We start from the raw sequence: 18478 nt of genomic DNA, 5'->3' as shown, positions 1-18478 counted from the left end.
ACAGAAGAGGATGACAGGAAAGAAATGGCAGACCTCATATGGTAGAGGGGGGTCTGGCATAGACTTTTTCAAGGGCAGGCCCTCTGAGGAGGGCAGTGGGTAGGGGTACAGGTATGGAGATTGGTGCGCAGATATGCAGTGCAAACTGTGTAACAGGTTTTTAATGGTTTAACTGTCAAAAGTGTGCTTTGATCTGCCAAGTGAACCACATGGGACACTTCACAGCATAAATGACATGTGCCCCCAACAGGGGAGCACGGCTGCACTGGCAGCGGTGGGAGCGCGGTGGCATTAAGAGTGGAGCTCCCAAAGATACCACCAGCACTGTTGGCGGCGAGAGGGGAAAGGGTAGCAAGCGCCAACCAGGGGTCGGCGACCATCTACAGGTGCCGCTGGCAGCATCAGCAGCGGCCAGCAGGGATTGCTAACTGCCCGCAGATGCTGGCAGCAGGGTGGTGAGCAGTGACCGCCTGTTGGCAGCACCTTTTTGCAGGGGGTGTACCACCACGCTCAGAGAGTGCATGTGCATCCGCATTCACCCCCTACACATTGCCCCTGCTTGGCAGAGTGTTGCAGGTAAAGAGAGAGAGAGAGAAATAGTAGGGCTGTGTAAAGCTTTGGTTCCTGATTCTATTTGGCAGAGATTCAGCCTGATTCGGTGGCCGAATCTCCGAATCCAAATTGAATCAGAGGACCCTTTAATCTCTCCGAATCGAATCAGAACCCTCCAAATCAATTTGGAAAGATTTGGTGATTCGGACATAGACACAGTTTTAAATGTTTTTTCTACATACCTTGAGGTAGCAGGCGGCTTGTGAATGTTGCAATGCTGTGGCGGATGGAGCATCCCACAAAAGCACAGGGGGCTCCCCAGATCACTTGGCAGCAGACCCAGAAGTGGACCAGAAGCACTTCCCAGTCCAACGGTGGCGTGTACTGGAAGTTCCCCCCATTCCCCACCAGCTCAGTGACTGGTGCCTCCTGGGCGGGGGGCGGGTACCTGAAGTCCCCCTATGGCCGATCACTGAGCTAGAGAGGCGGGGGGGGGCAGTACGCTGTCCAGCAGACCCAGAAGTGGACCTGAAGTACTTCATCACTGAGCACATGGAGGGCCCCCCAGCACTCCTGTGGGACGCTCCATGCATCCCAGCATTGCAGCGATCATGAGCCATGCCTGCTACCTCAAGGTATGTAGAAAATTAAAGCTGTGTTTATGTCCGAATCACTGATTTTTCAAATCGGCATCGAATCTTCAGTTTCCGATTCTGCCAGATGGAATCAGGGACAGTGGTCTGAATCAACTAATTGAATCACTGTCCCTGATTTGGGCTGAATCTGAATCGAATGGGGCCTGCTTCACACATCCCTAATAGATAAATAGATCTAGATATAGATAATACATAGAAATAAATATTTTTGCAAAAAACTAAAAAAAAAAAAGATGAGAAGCAGTCACTTACCCAAACAGCAAGGGGGCCCCTAGTGCAGGAATTCCCAGTGGGGTTTGGGGAATTTCCATAGGTCGGTCTTGCAGGTAAACGACTATGCATTTTCTCCCAAGCAATGATGCACGCTTTCTGAGGCTTGTATCCATAAGGGATGGCATCTTCCAGATAAGAGCATGATTCAAAACCTAAAATAGTGAGTGGCTCAGCCACCAGTATAAAGTCTCAGCGCGCCCAAACAGCGGAGGAGACGTTCAAGATTGACACTGGAACCATCACCTTTGACTCGATCAGTCAGAGACTGAGGTCGTGACGATGATCACACCAGACCATGCCTCACCGGCCAGAGTCAGCTCACAAACTCAGGGACACCTGACTTGTGAGAGGCTAACAAACCCTAATTAGGCAGAAAGTGCACACACTTGGCAACCGGCTCCAACTGATAAGTGCCACTGATACATGTTTATGTTTGTGGTGTTAGTGTATGTTATAGTCACATTTTGTGTTTTATTGTTATTTGTAACCATCCCTTTGTTGTTAAACACAGTCGTTTAAATAAACCTTCTCCATGATCTAACGCAGAAATCTCTAGAACCTTCTCTCAGATCCAGCCGACTATTAATCAGGCGTGACACCCCTCAGCCTGCTTTGACCGGTTCATCACCTGCCCTGTACGCCCTGTTCACAAATCGGCACTCAGACCCCACAGTTGAGGAATGTACTCAGACTCCATTCCTGTATTAAAATGGGGTTGCGTAAAATGTACCGGTACTACAAGGCAGGAGAAGACGATAGGAAAAAGATGGTGGACTTCATATGGTGGAGAGTGGACTGGCATAGATAGACTTTTCAGAAGCAAGCCCTCCACAGACAGCAATGAGGACAACGGTAAGGATAGTGACTACGATGAGGACCAAAATGATGACAAGTGAAAGCACAAGAATGGTGTGCAGTGCGAACATTGTAATGGGACTAAAATACTTTAACTTGTTGGGTTGGTAGAGGTACATTTATATATATGTAGAAACGAATATTTAAAAAAAAAAATTGATGGTGGTTTCAGCCTAGTCAATAGGGCTGTGTGAAACAGCACCATTTCGTTTTGACTTCCATTTCGCTGTTTTGACAGGACAATGTTTCATTTCGAGTTTCATTTAGTTTTGAAAACACTGTTCTGTTTTGTTTCATCAAAACTGTTTCAACACTGTTTCGACCCTTCGCCCATAGGCTATAATGGGGAAGCACAAAACTACCTATAACTTCGCATTTTTTGGCAGATTTAATTTAAAACAGCAGGGATGGTAGCCCTTTCTAAGGGCATGAAGTCTACCAGGTTTCAAGGAGACAGGTGCAGGGGTTTCTGGGAAACTGCACCTCAAGCTGCTGACAAGCAAAACTTGTGACATGTGACTGTGTGTGTGTGTTAAGGTTTCATAGACATTAGGGCTGGAAGGGACCTCAGAAGATCATCGAGTCCAGACCCCCGCCCAAAGGGCAGGAAGTCAGCTGGGGTCATAGGATCCCAGCAAGATAAGCATCCAGTTTTCTCTTGAAGGTGTTCAATGTAGATGCTTGAACCACCTCCAATGGCACAGACAGTAAAGAAATTCTTCCTTATGTCCAGCCTGAAATGGTCTCGTAGTAGTTTATAACCGTTCGACCTAGTCACCCCTCAGGGCGCTCTGGTGAACAAACGTTCCCCCAGATCCTGGTGGTCACCCCTAATAAAACTTACAGGTGGCCATCAGATCACCCCGAGCCTGCACTTTTCCAGGCTAAAGAGCCCCATAACTCTCAGCCTGTCATCATACGGTCTGTTTTCCTGACCTCTGATCATGAACATAGCTCTTCTCTCGACTCTCTCAAGCTTCTCCACATCCTTTTTGAATTGTGCAGCCCAAAACTGGACGCAGTACTCCAGCTGCGGCCTCATCAAGGCCGAGTACAAAGAGAGAATGATGTCCCGGGATTTGCTTTAGAAGCATCTATGGATGCAAGCCAGCATTTTGGTCACTTTACTAGCCCCAGCATCACGTTGCAGGCTCATGTTCATCTTGTGGTCAATGATGACCCCCAAGTCTCTTTCTTCCATAGTGCTAGCCAGCGTAGCACTGCCGAGCCTATAAGGGTGCTACAGGTCTTTCCTCCCAAGATGGAGAACCTTGCATTTTTCAGTGTTAAACACCATCAGGTTCTCGTCCGCCCATTTGCTGAGCCTGTCCAGGTTAGCCTGAATCGCCCTCCTATCTTCAGGTATGGATGCTTTGCCCCAGAGTTTGGTGTCATTGGCGAGCTTGGCCAGTCCACTTCTGACTCCAATGTCCACATCATTAATGAAGATGTTGAACAATATGGGTCCAAGGACAGAGCCTTGGGGGACCCCACTGGTCATAGGGCACCATGACGATTGACTTCTGTCAGTTACTACCCTCTGGTTCCAACCACGGAGCCAATTTCCCAATCAGCAGAGGTGCAATTTCCCAAGGCCAAGAGGTGATCATGGGATACCAGATGGAAGGCTTTTTTGAAGCCAAGATATGACATCAATCTCTTTTCCCTTGTCCAGGTGATAGGTCACCTGGTTGTAAAAGCAAATGAGATTGGTCAAGCAAGACCTACCTACAAACCTATGCTGGCTATCCCTCAGGATGTTGGCGTCAGCCAGTCCATTAAGGATGGCCTCTTTAATAAACTTTTCTAAGACCTTCCCCAGGATAGAGGTCAGGCTGATGGGCCTGTAGTTAGCCAGATCCACTTTCCTCCCTTTCTTGAAAATAGGCACCACATTGGCCTTCTTCCAGTCTTCGGGCACTACACCAGAGCACCAGGAGTTCTCAAAGATCCGTGCCAGAGGCTGGGCCATGATGCTCGCCAGCTCCTTGAGTACCCTGGGGTATAGATTGTCAGGGCTGGCTGACTTGAAGGTGTCCAGCTTCTCAAAGTGTTCCTTCACGAGGTCAGCATTGATGGAGGGCAGGGGATCTCCCTCACCCGGACCTGCCTGTGAGCACCTCACTGGTGCTGGGGCCTCTACACAACCCAGTAGTGTGCCCCAATGAGGTCTCCTCCTCCCCTACAGCCTCAGGCCAGTCCACCACTTTAAATAACAACAGGTAAAATAATAGCTTAGTGAGCAGCAGCACAGAAGCACCAGCAGCATCTCAGGCAGCCAAACTGTGAAAGAGACTTTCTTTCCTTTCCTGCGGGAGCTTCTTCTCTAGTGTGTGTGTTAAGGCATGCCCTCACTGTGTCCTTCCCCACTCTTCCTGCTCCCTCTCCTTACTTTTGTTTCCCTGCAGGCAAGCCCAGGTTCATCTGCGAAACTCAAAATGTTTTGAAACATTTTGACTGCCCTCGTTTTGTTTCGAGACTGTTTCGAAGCTCTTCGTTTCATTTCTATTTCGCTCTTTTGAGCTTGAAACAGCATTGAAATGAAACAGCCAATGAAATTTCATACAGCCCTACTAGTCAAGTGCCTATACACAGAGCTGCCTTTCTGGTCAGGGTTATGAACTCTGTCACCACCAGGAGGAGTATGCATACTTTCTTCCACATCTCTTCTGCGTATGGGCTGCCAAAGAGGAAGTGGTCTATTGTTTTGGCCTCCCACTGGCAGGATTGCCTTAAGCAGCAAAGGACCCCAGCAGCTTGCTTTGCCTAATTCATTTCCTGCTTCAGGAACCCCCTGTGGAAGACAAGGAACTCGCTCAAACAGTCTCACAAACCTCCAAGTCAAGGGCTGCATTAAAATGGAGCTAAGTGAGATGTACTGGTACTACAGGAAGATCGAAGCAGGCAATAGGCAAGAGAGGGCGAACATGCCAGTCTTTTCTCTTCCATAGGCTGTTCAGAGGTGAACCCCCTGAAGAGACCAATGATGAGGATGACACTGGAGACAACAATGAACACAATGAGTGAAAGGACTGGTAAAACGGGTGAGAGGGGCAGTTGGGACGGGGGAAAAGAGACGGGAGGTGGGAGGGCACTGAGATAGTCCCTTGAGTAACTGTGATGATGAGTTAAAGAAGACAGTGACAGGTGCACGGTGCAGTTTTTGTAATGAGACTAAGAATGGTGTAACTGTAAGTGTGTTTTGGGCTGTCTCATAAACCACAGTGGTCACAAAACAGCTTGGTAGAGGTATATATAATTTTTTTTTTTTGCAAAACTTGATGATTCAGCTTATGTGGTTTTACTTGCCTGACAGGGGAGATAACCTTCTTCTTGGCCTTGAATGACTCAGTATAGTTAGAGGGTGAAGGCCTGTCCCTTGTACTACTGGCAGGCTCACCCCTGCAAGAGTACATAATGCTTCCCGTCATGGCTTTTGTCACAGGATGGAGACCTGCAGGATGCTTGTGATCTCCCCAAGGCCCCCTTACCATGCCAAGTTGGCCCACTGGGCACCCTCTATTCTTACCCGCCACGTTTTTGATGATATGAATGATAAGGAGGCTGCCGCTAAGTCCTCTTGGACATGGTCAAGATTGATTCTCAGGACCCTGTGGGTCCCTGGAGCCCTGGTGGGTCTCATTCCAAGATGGATGTCAGAATGGGTGTTTCAGGGCACCCTAGCTTTATGGGCTATGTGCAGCTCTAACCACCCCTTCACCACGCCCCAAGCCTCACAGATGGTACCAACATTGCTTGGTCTGGGCTTTGTTGTAATTTGGCCCCCTTGTCCTCCCTGGGCTCTCCACAGCCCCATCATGCTCTGTGCCTCACTAGCGCTTGGGCTCTCCACAGTCCCATCTCATTCTGTGCCTCCCTGGCGCTCAGGCTCTCCGCAGCCCTGCAAAGTGCTGTGCACTCTCTGGCACTGGGGTCTGTGCACCCCCAAATGTTGCGCACTCTCTGGTGCTGGGGTCTGTGCACCCCCCCATGAGGCCTCCTTCTTCCCCTAATAGCCTCACCCAAACCACCGGTCTTATAGAGCAGTAAACAAAACATAAGCCCCTGGGCTGCAACATAAATTCAAGCCATCCGGCTACAACATCATTCAAACCATACCAGGGAATACTCTGTCCCTCAACAGCATCAGAAGCTGCTCCTGCAGTCAGGTCTCTCCCCTTTACTTGCTCTGGGAGAGCTCCTTCCTCCTTTGCTGCTGGCCGGGAACTGCCCTCTTGGCCTCAGCCCTTTGCTTTATATATGAGCCAGGCCCTGCCCCTTCTGGTCAGCTGACTGCTGGCAGGTGTGGGCTGCTAGCCTGTTCTGGCTGCCTTGGTAACCTGTAGCTGGGGCTTCCAACTCACCACTAGGGCTCTTCCCCTGGCAGTTTCAGTCCTTTAAAGGAGCAGGGCCCCCTTAAGACCTACACTTACCGGGGGGGAGGGGGCACTTTGCATTTTCAGGTAATGGATCTGTCCTGGGCTCTTCTCAGCCTTTCTTCAGTCACCCAGCAGCTCTGGAACAGAAGACAGAGGTTTCCAGGTGCCTCCTACTCGCCTTTTCCCCAAGGGCGCACCATGTGGGATTTGGGAGTTACCCCGCCACAGGTAGTCGCCCCACATTAGCCAGCCTTGGTAGAGTACAACTTAGGCCTGTCTTTTCTCCTCTTCTACAGCCCTTCAACATGAAGAGAAAGCCTCCTCCCTCCTCCTGGGAGAGCTGCTTCCTGTTACTTGGGGTGCCTTTAACACTTTATTCCTCAAGTGCCCCTGACCCCTTCTCTGGGCCCCTTGTAAAGAGTCCCTTCTCCCTTGGGTTTCCTGCCAGCCCATGAGCCTTCCCCAAAGCTCCCACTGCACCCTAAGTGCTCTCTGGGCATATTCCTCCCTCCAAAATTCTATCTTTCTCTGGCCAGTGGATCTTCTGCCAGGCCCTGTATTCACCTTCACAATGGCTACTCCCCGACTCTAGCTTCAATTAATTTCCTCAGGGTCCACCATTTAACTCGCCCTGGGAGATTACAAACATATATACATGGCCTTCTTCCCCCTATTCGTTCCTTCTCTGACCAGATTACCTTTGGTGTTGAGGAACCTTCTGCTTCCTTAGCTCGGCCCACAGTCTGGGTCTGGCATGGCTTTTGCTTCTGTGCAGGGCTTGGTAGCTTGTCCTCAAGGTGGAGCTTGGGGTGTACCTCTATTTCCACCCTAGCTTCCCTGGGGTGTTGGCCCCTTCTCCTCATCTCAGGCCCTGGGGCCCACCTTTTACCTAGGGTTTCTGCCGCCCTCCCTCCTTCAAAACCTACATCTGGTCTGCTATATGTCAGGGCTTGGGCCATCTTTGGTCTCTGGCCTTTCTGTGTTGGATGTTGCCTCTTTGGGGTGTGGCCTTGGTAGCTGGGATCACTGTTCTCACCTCTCACCCCAAACCACTCGCTGTCCTGCACAGCTGCCATATCTCCCTTATCTACCTTCATCTGTTGTACCTGTTTTGGCCCTGGCAATATCCCAGAATCATACCTTCTGGCAAGTTTTCCTAATTTTTCTCCCAAGTAGTTCATTCCCTCTACATACTAGCTTAGCCAGTGACTCTGTTTTTGCTCTAGGTACTTGATAACTGTGGAGATACTTTCTTCCCCCATTGTTGTAGAATCTGTTTCAGGAGGTCTCTCCGTCATCGTATTCTTTTCCTGCTGTTGTACTGCCCTCTCATTCCTGGAGATTCCTAGCCCAGTATTCCTGGGTGATTCTGGGTTTTCCTGGACCTTCAGGTGTATGAGCTGCACAGTTTCTACCCATTTTTCGGTCTCTATCAAGAAGCCTGTGACAGCAGTATTGCTACTGGAGCCTTTCTATTGGTGACTCTGCCCTCCTGTTATGGGCCAACTGCCTGCTTACTCACCTGCCATACCTTGATCTTAATTGATTGATTGATGTAATTAGCAGGAGGCTGACCACTTTACACGCCCCAGTGCCAGGGGGCGCTATCTGCGGCTCCTTTTCCTCCTCTACGCTGAAGCCCAAGCCGCGCAGATGGTACTGACGTGGTTTTGACCTGGGCCCTGCTGTGATTTGACCCTCTCCTTGCCTTCTCTCAGGGGCTTCTCACTGCCCCCCTGCTCTGGGGCTCCTCACTCCTCGCGACCCTCTCTCCAGGCTCCTCACTGCCTCCCTTGCTCTGGGGCTGGGGTCAATGCAACCCAAATACTGTGCCCTCTCTGGCGCCAGGGTCCCCACACTACCGTGGAACACTTATGAGGCCTCCTCCAACCCCCAATAGCCTCACCCGGTCCTCCGGTTAAAACAGCAAAACACAAAAGCACAAAGCCCCTGGGCTATAACATAAAAAGCTAAACCGTCTGGCCAAACAACATTCAATCCCTACCAGAAAATACTCCAACCCATAGCAGCAATCAGGGGTGCTCACGCAGTCAAGGTTCTCCCCTGTCTGCACTGGCCGAGCTCCTCCTCCCTTGGCCGCCAGAGGGGAACTGCCCTCCTGGCCACACGCCTGGGCTTATATGGGCCAGGCCCTGCCCCTTCCTGTCAGCTGGCTCCCCAGCGGTTGTCCTAGCAACCAGCACCTGTGACTCTGGCTGCCCTGGTAACTGGCACCTGGGCCTTCCCCTTCTTGCCACTAGGGGTTTCTCCCTAGCTGTTCCTGCTCTCAAGCACAGGGCACCTGTGGGGGAGGTGTGTCGCAAAGCACTCTTTAACTCCAGACTCACTGAGCAGAGTCTTCATCCTCGCCCAGCTGCTTCACCTGTCTGGGGCTCTCCTCTCGGCCCTATCCCAGGCACCCAGAACTTCAGGTACAAGAGACAAAGGTTTTCAGGTGCCTCCTACTCACCTTTTACCCAAGACGCACCGTGTGGGATCTGTTGGGAGTTATCCGCCACAGGTAGTCCCCCCACACTAGCCAACCTTGGTAGGGTGCCGCTTTGGCCTGTTTTCTTTCTACATTTGAAATGTTCGGGCGGATGGTTCTGGGCATGGCGTACCCCTCTGATGGAGGTGGCAGATACATCACTGCAGTTGTTGGGAGTCCGCCTCCCTGTCACCCCTCTATTTTTCTCCTTTATCTGGCATCCTCCTGTTCTTCCTGGCCCCACTTCTTCCTCGTATTGTCTCGAGAAGAAATCGGCATTTACGTTTTGGGTTCCAGGGTGGTGCTTTACCTCAAAACAATATGGCTGCAGACTAAGGGCCCACCTCATCACCCTTGTGTTATTAGTCTCCATGCTCTGCAGCCAGCGCAGGGATGCGTGGTCGGTGATCAAGGTGAGCCGCCGCCCTAACAAGTAATATCATTGTGTCTCAATACCCCACTTAGTTGCCAGACACTCCTCCTCCACCGTGGTGTAACTCTGTTTCGGTGGGTGTAATTTCTTACTTATGTAGGCTATAGGGTGTTCTTCTTCTCCTTCTTTCTGTACCAACACGGCTCCGACAGCCACCTCTGACGCATTGGTCTGCACCAGGAAAGGTTTATTGAAATCCGGAGTATACAAGAGCGGATGTAGGCACAGTGCATCCTTCACCACTCAGAATGCCTTTTCTGCCTCCAGTGTCCATTCCACTTTGGTTGGAGCCCCTGCTTTTATCATGTCCATCAACGGTACCACTACATCCGTGAAATGAGGTATAAACTTTCTATAATAACTGGCCAGCCCCAAGAAAGCCCTCACTTGCTTTTTAGTATGGGGTGCTTGATATCTCCACAATGCCTCCACTTAACTCAAAGGTCTCATTTTCCCGCATCTTACTAGGAACCCCAGGTACTGCATTTCCTTTTTTCCTACTGTACATTTCTTTGGGTTGGCTGTCAGCCCAGCATTTCTTAAACCTCGTAGTAGTGCTCTCAGGGTGGTGAGTTGTTCAGCCCAGCCCTCAGTGTATATGACAATGTCATCAATATACACCATGGCGTAATCCCCGTGCGGGGCCAAGATTCTGTCCATTAACCGCTGGAACGTGGCTGCAGTTCCATGCAACCCGAACAGCATTCACCAAAATTGAAAAAGACCCCATGGGGTGGCGAATACCTTCTTCTCCTGATCTTTGGGGGCCACTGGGACCTGCCAGTAACCTTTGGTCAGGTCTAACGTAGAAATGTAGTGAGCTTGCCCGATGCTCTTCACCAGTTCATCCACTCGGGGCATCGGATAGGCGTCAAACTTAGCCACTGCATTCACCTTCCGGTAGTCGATACAGAGGCGGATTTTCCCATTGGGCTTAGGTACCACTATGATGGGGCTCTGCCAATCACTGTGAAACTCACAAATAATACCCTTCTCTAGCATCATCGTAATCTCCGCTCTTATCGGGTCTTGGAGTTGCTGGGGAATCCGTCTCCAATTCTCACGTATTACCTGGTCCAGAGGAGTTTTTATCCAGGGGTTCCCTGGAATATGTCTTCATACTCCTTGACTAACTCAGCAGCCTGTCTTCTCTGTTCTTCCAACAGTCATGGGGCTAGTTCTACATCCCCCAGCCCACTTCCCTCCATTAATGTAGGTCCCAATTCCAACTCCTCGGGATGAAGGGCTAAATACATACACTCCCGATCTTCCCACCTCTTCAACATATTGACATGGTATACTTGCTTCTTTTTCTTTTCATCTATATGGTACATCTCATAGTCCACAGGTCCCACTTGGCGTATGACTTCATAGGGTTCCTGCCACCGGGCAAGTAGCTTGCTCTCACTGTCTGGCAGTAGAACCAACACGCGGTCCCCCATGTCAAATCTCCTTTCCTGGGTGCCTCGGTTGTAATGCCTTGCTTGTCGTTGCTGGGCCTCTCTGAGATTTTCCACCATCACGTTCCGGGCCGCTTCAAGGCATTCCTGCAGTTGGATCATGTATTGGATGACGTTCTGGTATCTATTCTGCTGTTCTTCTCAACTCTCCTTAATTAGTTCCAGAATCCCCCTTGGTTGCCAGCCGTACAATAACTCAAAAGGTGAAAACCCAGTCGAGGCCTGGGGTGCCTCTCTTACTGCAAACAGCAAAGGTGGTATCATTTTGTCCCAATTCTGTGGGCTGTCCACCACAAACTTTTTTAGCATTTGCTTCAATGTCTGATTGAAGCATTCCACAAGCCCTTTCATTTGGGGATGATATACGGTTGTCCTCAGGTGTTTGATCCCCAAAGCTTTACTCACTGCTTCGAACATGCGTGATGTAAAGTTCATCGCTTGATCAGTCAGTAGTTCCTTAGGGAGTCCTATTTGGGAGAATATTTTCAACAGTTTGTTGCCACCTTTGGCACGGACACTGTCCGCATCAGTACTGCTTCTAGGTACCTAATTGCATAATCTAATAGAACTAGTATATAGTGGTTCCCAGTGCTACTCAGGGAAAGTGGCCCCATGATGTCCACTGCTACCCTCTCAAAGGGAACCTCTACCAGAGGCATTGGAATTAAAGGAGGCTTTAGGGGTGGCATTGGGTTTACTTTTTGGCAGACGGGGCACAAAGCACAATATCTTGTGACTTCCCACATCAGTCCTGGCCAATAAAACCTTGCTCAAATGCGTGCTTCTGTTTTGTCCCAGCCCAGATGCCCGCCCATGGGGAGCTCATGAGCCACCTTCAGTAAGGCCCATTGATACCACTGAGGGACCAACAGCTGAGCAACCACCCCTCCTTCTGGTTTCCCTTGCTCAATCCAGTATAGGAGGCTGTTTCATACCTTGAACCTTGGGGTTGTCCTCATCAGTTCCGGTTTCAATACCTCGTCATTTCTTCAAGCGGGGTGTCCCTGCAGCTCCTGCCGAAAGTCCATCTCCTGACTCTGCTCCAGCTGAAAATGCTCGTCTTCCCATAAATGGGCAATGTCCACCCTTTGTTCCACTTCCTTGTCAGGGGGAGACTGCTGGATTTCACCTCGGGGGTTGTCCTCATCAGTTCCGGTCTCAATACCTTGTCATTTCTTCAAGCGAGGTGTCCCTGCAGCGCCTGCCGAAAGTCCATCTCCTGACTCTGCTCCAGCTGAAAATGCTCGTCTTCCAATAAATGGGCAATGTCCACCCTTTGTTCCACTTCCTCGTCAGGGGAAGACTGCTGGATTTCACCCATGAAACCCTCTGTGGTCTCCTCGCGCCTCATGCCAACTATCCCTTTAGCAACTCGGGCCAGTCGCAGCCCAGTACTACTGGGTAGGGTAAATGCTCTGTGACCCCCACTAGCATCCAGCAGGTCTTGTTGCCTACTCACAGAATGACCCTCACCTTGTCAAAAATGAGGGCGTCCCTGCACCAACACTGCACCCTTGCATGATCTACTATTTCCCTCTCCCTTGTCAGTAGCACATCGCTCCGCACCAGCGTCTCCCGTGAGCCCAAGTCCATTACAGCTACTAGTCTTTTCCCCTGTATTGTTACTTCCGCTAACAGTGCGGGTGGCTCATCTCCCACCTCAGGGTCGACTTGGGCTCCATAGCTGCACAATCCTACCTGCATCATTGGCCAGGGTCAGGTGCTTTTGATCATGGTGGTTAACAGGGTCTGTTGCCTTACGGCTTGGTCCAGTAGGCCTTGCACCGTTCGAAGAAGTTGATCCAAAGCTTGTTCTCCTGACTCCAGGCTGGAGATTAGCATCTGCTCTCGTTCCTTTCTCCGCATGGACTCAAGGGCTCTCTTCTTTATACAGGCAAACCAGTGTCTTATGATGCATGCTGCCATATAAAACATTCCCAGCCAATGCACCATTGTGACAGAAGTATCGCTACTGGCGCCTTTCTATTGGTGACTCCGCCCTCCTGTTATGGGCCAACCGCCTGCTTACTCGCCTGCCATGCCTTGATCTTAATTGATCGATTGATGTAATTAGCAGGAGGCTGCCCACTTTACGTGCCCCAGTGCCAGGTTTTGACTGGGCCCTGCTGTGATTTGGCCCTCTCCTTGCCTTCTCTCAGGGGCTTCCCACTGCCCCCCCCTTTGCTCTGGGGCTCCTCACTGCCCCCCTTGCTCTGGGGCTGGGGTCAATGCACCCCAAATTCTGTGCCCTCTCTGGCGTGAGGGTCCCTATGCTACCGTGGAGTCCTTACGAAGCCTCCTCCAACCCCCGATAGCCTCACCCGGTCCTCTGGTTAAAACAGCGAACACAAAAACACAAAGCCCCTGGGCTATAACATAAAAAGCTAAACCGTCTGGCCAAACAACATTCAATCCCTACCGGGAAATACTCCAACCCATAGCAGCAATCAGGGGTTGCGCACACAGTCAGGGTTCTCCCCTCTGTCTGCACTGGCTGAGCTCCTCCTCCCTTGGCCGCCAGAAGGGAACTGCCCTCCTGGCCACACGCCTGGGCTTATATGGGCCAGGCCCTGCCCCTTCCTGTCAGCTGGCTCCCCAACAGTTGTCCTAGCAACCAGCACCTGTGACTCTGGCTGCCCTGGTAACTGGCACCTGGGCCTTCCCCTTCTTGCCAGTAGAGGTCTCTCCCGAGCTGTTTCTGCTCTCAGGCGCGGGGCACCTGAGTGCTCTGTGGCAAACCCTTTCAAGGCTTCAAGCTCTTGCAAATGCTCCTGGCATTCTGCATTAGCCCTGGATGCATGTTCCTCCAATTGCATGCCTATTGCAGTCAGTCCATCTCTTTGTGATTGAGCGGCCTGTAATGGTTGCTGCTTGGTCTTCCCCTGCAACGCTGTTTCCCTGGCTGTGGCCTCTTCCAAAAGGGTCTTCAGGGACTGTATCTCTTCCCATAGTTGGTCCTTTTCTTCTTTCACCTTTTGCCACTGAGCTCACAATTCTGCACACTCCTCAGTTCTGGCTCTTTCTTCTGTTTCGAGGGACTGCTTCTGATCTTGTAATGCCTTGTGGTTCACCATATAATCCTTGATTTTCTCCATCTCTCTGGCAATCACCTTCCTTGTTTCCTCTGGACCTGGTTTCTAACTAGCTTGCCTCGCAGCTCTTCCACATGTTGTTTGGCTTGCCTGCATCTCAGTTGCCAATTCTCCAACTCCTCCTGTATCTGGTCCACCTGGCTCCGGACTTCTTTCTGGAAGACTCCAATGAGGCTTTCAATATCTCTAGCTTCTGAATGACATCCTTTTGTTCCCCCGTCTGGTCTATCCCAGGTCCAGAAGGCTTGATCCTCCATCTCCTTTTGCATCTCTTGCAATTTTCTTCCCATTGCCTGCTCTTCTTGGCCTCCTTCACCATGAACCGTTCCAGCACTCAGGCCTTTTCTGCCTCTGCTGCCAGCAGGCACATGATTTCTTTTGACCCATCTTCTTTTTTCCCAGGTTGTGCCTGCAACTCTAAAGCAGCCACCTTTGCCTTGGCTTGCTCCTTGTGTAATCTCATCGTTTCTAATTTAAACTCTAGACGGGCAGCTTTTTCCTCCACCTCGTCCACCCACAACTGCCAGGTGAAGGCTTCTTGCTGCCTGCCTTCCGGAGTTGCTACTCCTGCCATGGTTCTACTTCTTCCTAGGCCAGACCTAACATCTTCCTCTCTACAATCTCTAACGGCAGTCTAATCTTTAACCTCGGCTCATCTTCCTGACCCCCGGTCTCATTGCCTTTCACTTTACTGTGTTGTACTTCTGTACTGGCCCACAGGTTCATTTCCCTAATTAGGGACACAGGGTTCTTCCCCATGCATGGCCTTACTTCCCAGCCAGTGCACCACTTTGTCATGGGATGGGGTCCTGCAGGATGGCTGTGATCTACCCAAGGCCCCCTTACCATGCCAAGTTGGCCCACTGGGCACCCTCTATTCTTTCCTGCCACGTCTTTGATGGTATGAATGATAGGGAGGCTGCCTCTAAGTCCTCTTGGACATGGTCAAGATTGATTCTCAGGACCCCATGGGTCTTTGGAGCCCTGCTGCATCCCACTCCAAGATGGATGTCACAATGGAGCACCCTAGCCTTATGGGCTATGTGTGGCTTCAACCACCCCTTTACCATGCCCCAAGCCTCGCAGATGGCACTGACGTTGTTTGGTCTGGGCCTTGTTGTAATTTGGCCCCTTCGTCCTCCCTGGGCTCTCCACAGCCCTGTCTCATTCTGTGCCTCACTGTTGTTCGTGCTCTCTGCAGCCCCATCTCACTCTGCGCCTCACTAGTGTTTGGGATCTCCACAGCCCTGCAAAGTGCTGCGCTTTCTCTGGTGCTGGGGTCTGTGCACCCCAAATGCTGTGCTCTCTCTGGCACTGAGGTCTGTGCACCCACAAATGCTGTGCCCTCTCTGGCGCTGGGGTCTGTGCACCCCCAAATGCTGCGCACTCTCTGGTGCTGGGGTCTGTGCACCCCCCATGAGGCCTCCTTCTTCCCCTAATAGCCTCACCCAAACCACCGGTCTTATAGAGCAGTAAACAAAACATAAGCCCCTGGGCTGCAACATAAATTCAAGCCATCCAGCTACAACATCATTCAAACCATAGCAGGGAATACTCTGTCCCTCAACAGCATCAGAAGCTGCTCCTGCAGTCAGGTCTCTCCCCTTTACTTGCTCTGGGAGAGCTCTTTCCCCCTTTGCTGCTGGCAGGGAACTGCCCTCTTGGGCTCAGCCCTGGGATTTATATGTGAGCCAGGCCCTGCTGCTTCTGGTCAGCCGACCAGTGGCAGGTGTGGACCACTAGCCTGTTCTGGCTGCTCTGGTAACCCGCAGCTGGGGCTTCCAACTCACCACTAGGGCTCTTCCCCTGGCAGTTTCAGTCCTTTAAAGGAGCAGGGCACTAATGCCCTGTGACAGCCATCCCTAGAGGTGAGCAAGCGGGGCAGCTGCCCCAGGTCCTGCACTTTGGGGAACCCCACAGACAGTGCCATACAGGCCCCATTGCAGCCACTGGGTGCCACGGGCTCCACAGTCCATCCACTTGCCACTCCCTCCCCCCAGCCCTGGGCCCTACACACCCTTAGGGAGGCTCTGCCTCCAGTGCAAAGAACTTGGCTACACAATGTATGGTAATGAGGAATTGTTCTTGTGCTTTCCTTCTAGCTTGCTTCTCTGGCTTTTTGGCTGGGGGCAAGTGAGACTGGGAGGCATCTGAACTCCAATGCCTCCAGGCTTGGTTCTGACACCTAGGATGCCTGCCATGGATTTGGGAGTGTCTGAAGCCTCAAGCTGAAGAGGCTGGAAGGTAGGATACTTGCCGATGGTAGCACCACACAGACTTGAACAATTGAGCTCTGTTCAGTCAATAGAATTTGAAACTGATTTGACTGATTTGGCCCAAGACAAAAAATTTGAAAGAAAAGAAAAGAGGTTGGACAAACACATGAGCTGGTCTAGGATTTTGAAAAGGGGAGTGCAAATGGTGAGGTACAGCATCTCATATGAAACAATGCACATGTTTCTCCAGTTAGACACTAGAAGCTTTACTAGCATGCTAGGAGCCTGGGGCTGGAGTACACAGCTTAAGATGGAAGCACAAACAAATATAGCTTAATCAGAATGAGTTAAAAAATATCTGCAGGGCTGCAAAATAAGAGCTTCATGATTAGGAGCAGCTAATAGACAGCAGCATTACAGAACAAAAGCTAGCTTGATTGGTGGAATATCACGACCATTAAAAAGAAGAGAGGGTTGTTAAGGCCTGCAGAATGAAGAGTTTAGAAGGGATGGGGTAGATTATAATGAGCCAAGAAGTCAATTGAGTCCCTCAGCAGCTGTCTGACTAGAAATGCTGCTGCCACTGCCAGGCAGTTCATTTTAAACTTTGGACAGAGCAGGAATCAAAGTGGGGTACAACTGTACTTGTGCACACCCCATGATCCATCCTGGGACAAGCATTGACTAGGGATAATCTAGGCATAGTTGTGCCAGGAGTGCTCTGCAAAGAGCAACAGTTGGAAGGCCAGGAACACGCCCCTGGCCCCTTTCCTAGCTAGCTGGAAGGTAACAGAAGAGCTCTTGAAGAGCAAGTGGATATTGGAGAGGACCATGCTCAGCAGTAAAAGAATGAAGCAGAGTTTCACAACTGGCATAGTTATGCAAGAACATTAAAGCAGCAAGCATAAGCCTATGGATGGGATACAGAAAGGGGTGTTCAGGTTCTCCAGTTAGAGGGTGCAGCGTGTGGAGTTATGTCTTGCAATCCCCAAGTTGCAGAGCCGAATGGGGGATCTTTGTTTTTTCCCATGCTTCTGGGCTTTTCCAGTTGCCACATGGGGCCAGAAAGGGTTTTTTTTCCCCTCCTGTTGCTAGAGGGAGTAGATTCGTCTTCCTCAGAAGCATAGGGTGTTGACTGCAGTCAAATTGGGGATTTTGACAACAATGTGCCAATCAATGCTCCTACTGGGACTAAAAACTGGAGATTCCTGGTTAGAGGTTCTTGCCCCACAATTTAGCATCAAACCAATTACCAGATTTGGGATCAAGAAGGAATTTAACTGCATGGTCATACTGGTATGGACTCTAGGGGGTTTGCCTTTCTATGTAGCAGGAGCATGGCTTTCTTGGATCTCTCAAGTGCATTTTAACAGCCGTTGCAGCAGCAGGATGCTGACAGCCCTCATCCCCCTGCTTTACCTGTGGTGAGTGAGGTGCTTTTGGTGTCTTTGGGCAATATGCCTTGTATTTGTGTAATGGGGTTGATTGTGTGGTTTTAGGAATCGGTTTGACAAGGATTTGTATGAGATGGTGTGGATACGGATGATCCTGCCTCGAATGGGGGATTGGACTAGATGACCTCTAGAAGTCCCTTCCAGCCCTACTTTTCTGATTCTCTGATAACAATCTCCAGGTACATTTTTACATAGAATAGAAAAGAATGAGCAATTTTGATAATGCATTTTGCATTTTCATAGTGCATTTATTTTTTCTAAGACTGTTTAAAAATAGCATATTAATGCCTTGATGTGACACCTTTATAGAAGGTAAATTATATCCTGAATACAGTGATTTAAAAAAAATAATAATTATGATTGAAAATATAGCAATGATTAAAGTGCTACTTTAAACATGGTCTGTTGTTTTACATTTTTGTAGTTACTCAAAAATGCATCTTCTTTGCAATCTACACATAATTTAGTAGCGATCTAAAATGCCTCTTTTATCTCATCTTAAAAGAGTTGATGTCAGAGTATTTCCTTTCCACCCTTCCTTATTGAGCATTTATTGGTTTTGACTCATTTCTGCACGTTATGTACATCAACACCTGTGCCCATTTAGCAATGAATTTCAC

General features: G+C 50.2%; 1 pseudogene; it reads right to left on the bottom strand.

Annotated features, from left to right (window-relative positions):
- Nucleotides 1-12273: 12273 nt before the first annotated feature.
- Nucleotides 12274-14762, bottom strand: LOC149873008 (uncharacterized; annotated as a pseudogene).
- Between the last annotated feature and the right edge of the window lie 3716 nt (nt 14763-18478).

This window comes from Crocodylus siamensis, chromosome 1 (assembly GCF_052110815.1).
Source record: "Crocodylus siamensis isolate JL-2025a chromosome 1, ASM5211081v1, whole genome shotgun sequence".
NCBI classification, from domain to species: domain Eukaryota; kingdom Metazoa; phylum Chordata; order Crocodylia; family Crocodylidae; genus Crocodylus; species Crocodylus siamensis.
This window is presented reverse-complemented; position numbering and strand designations above follow the sequence as displayed.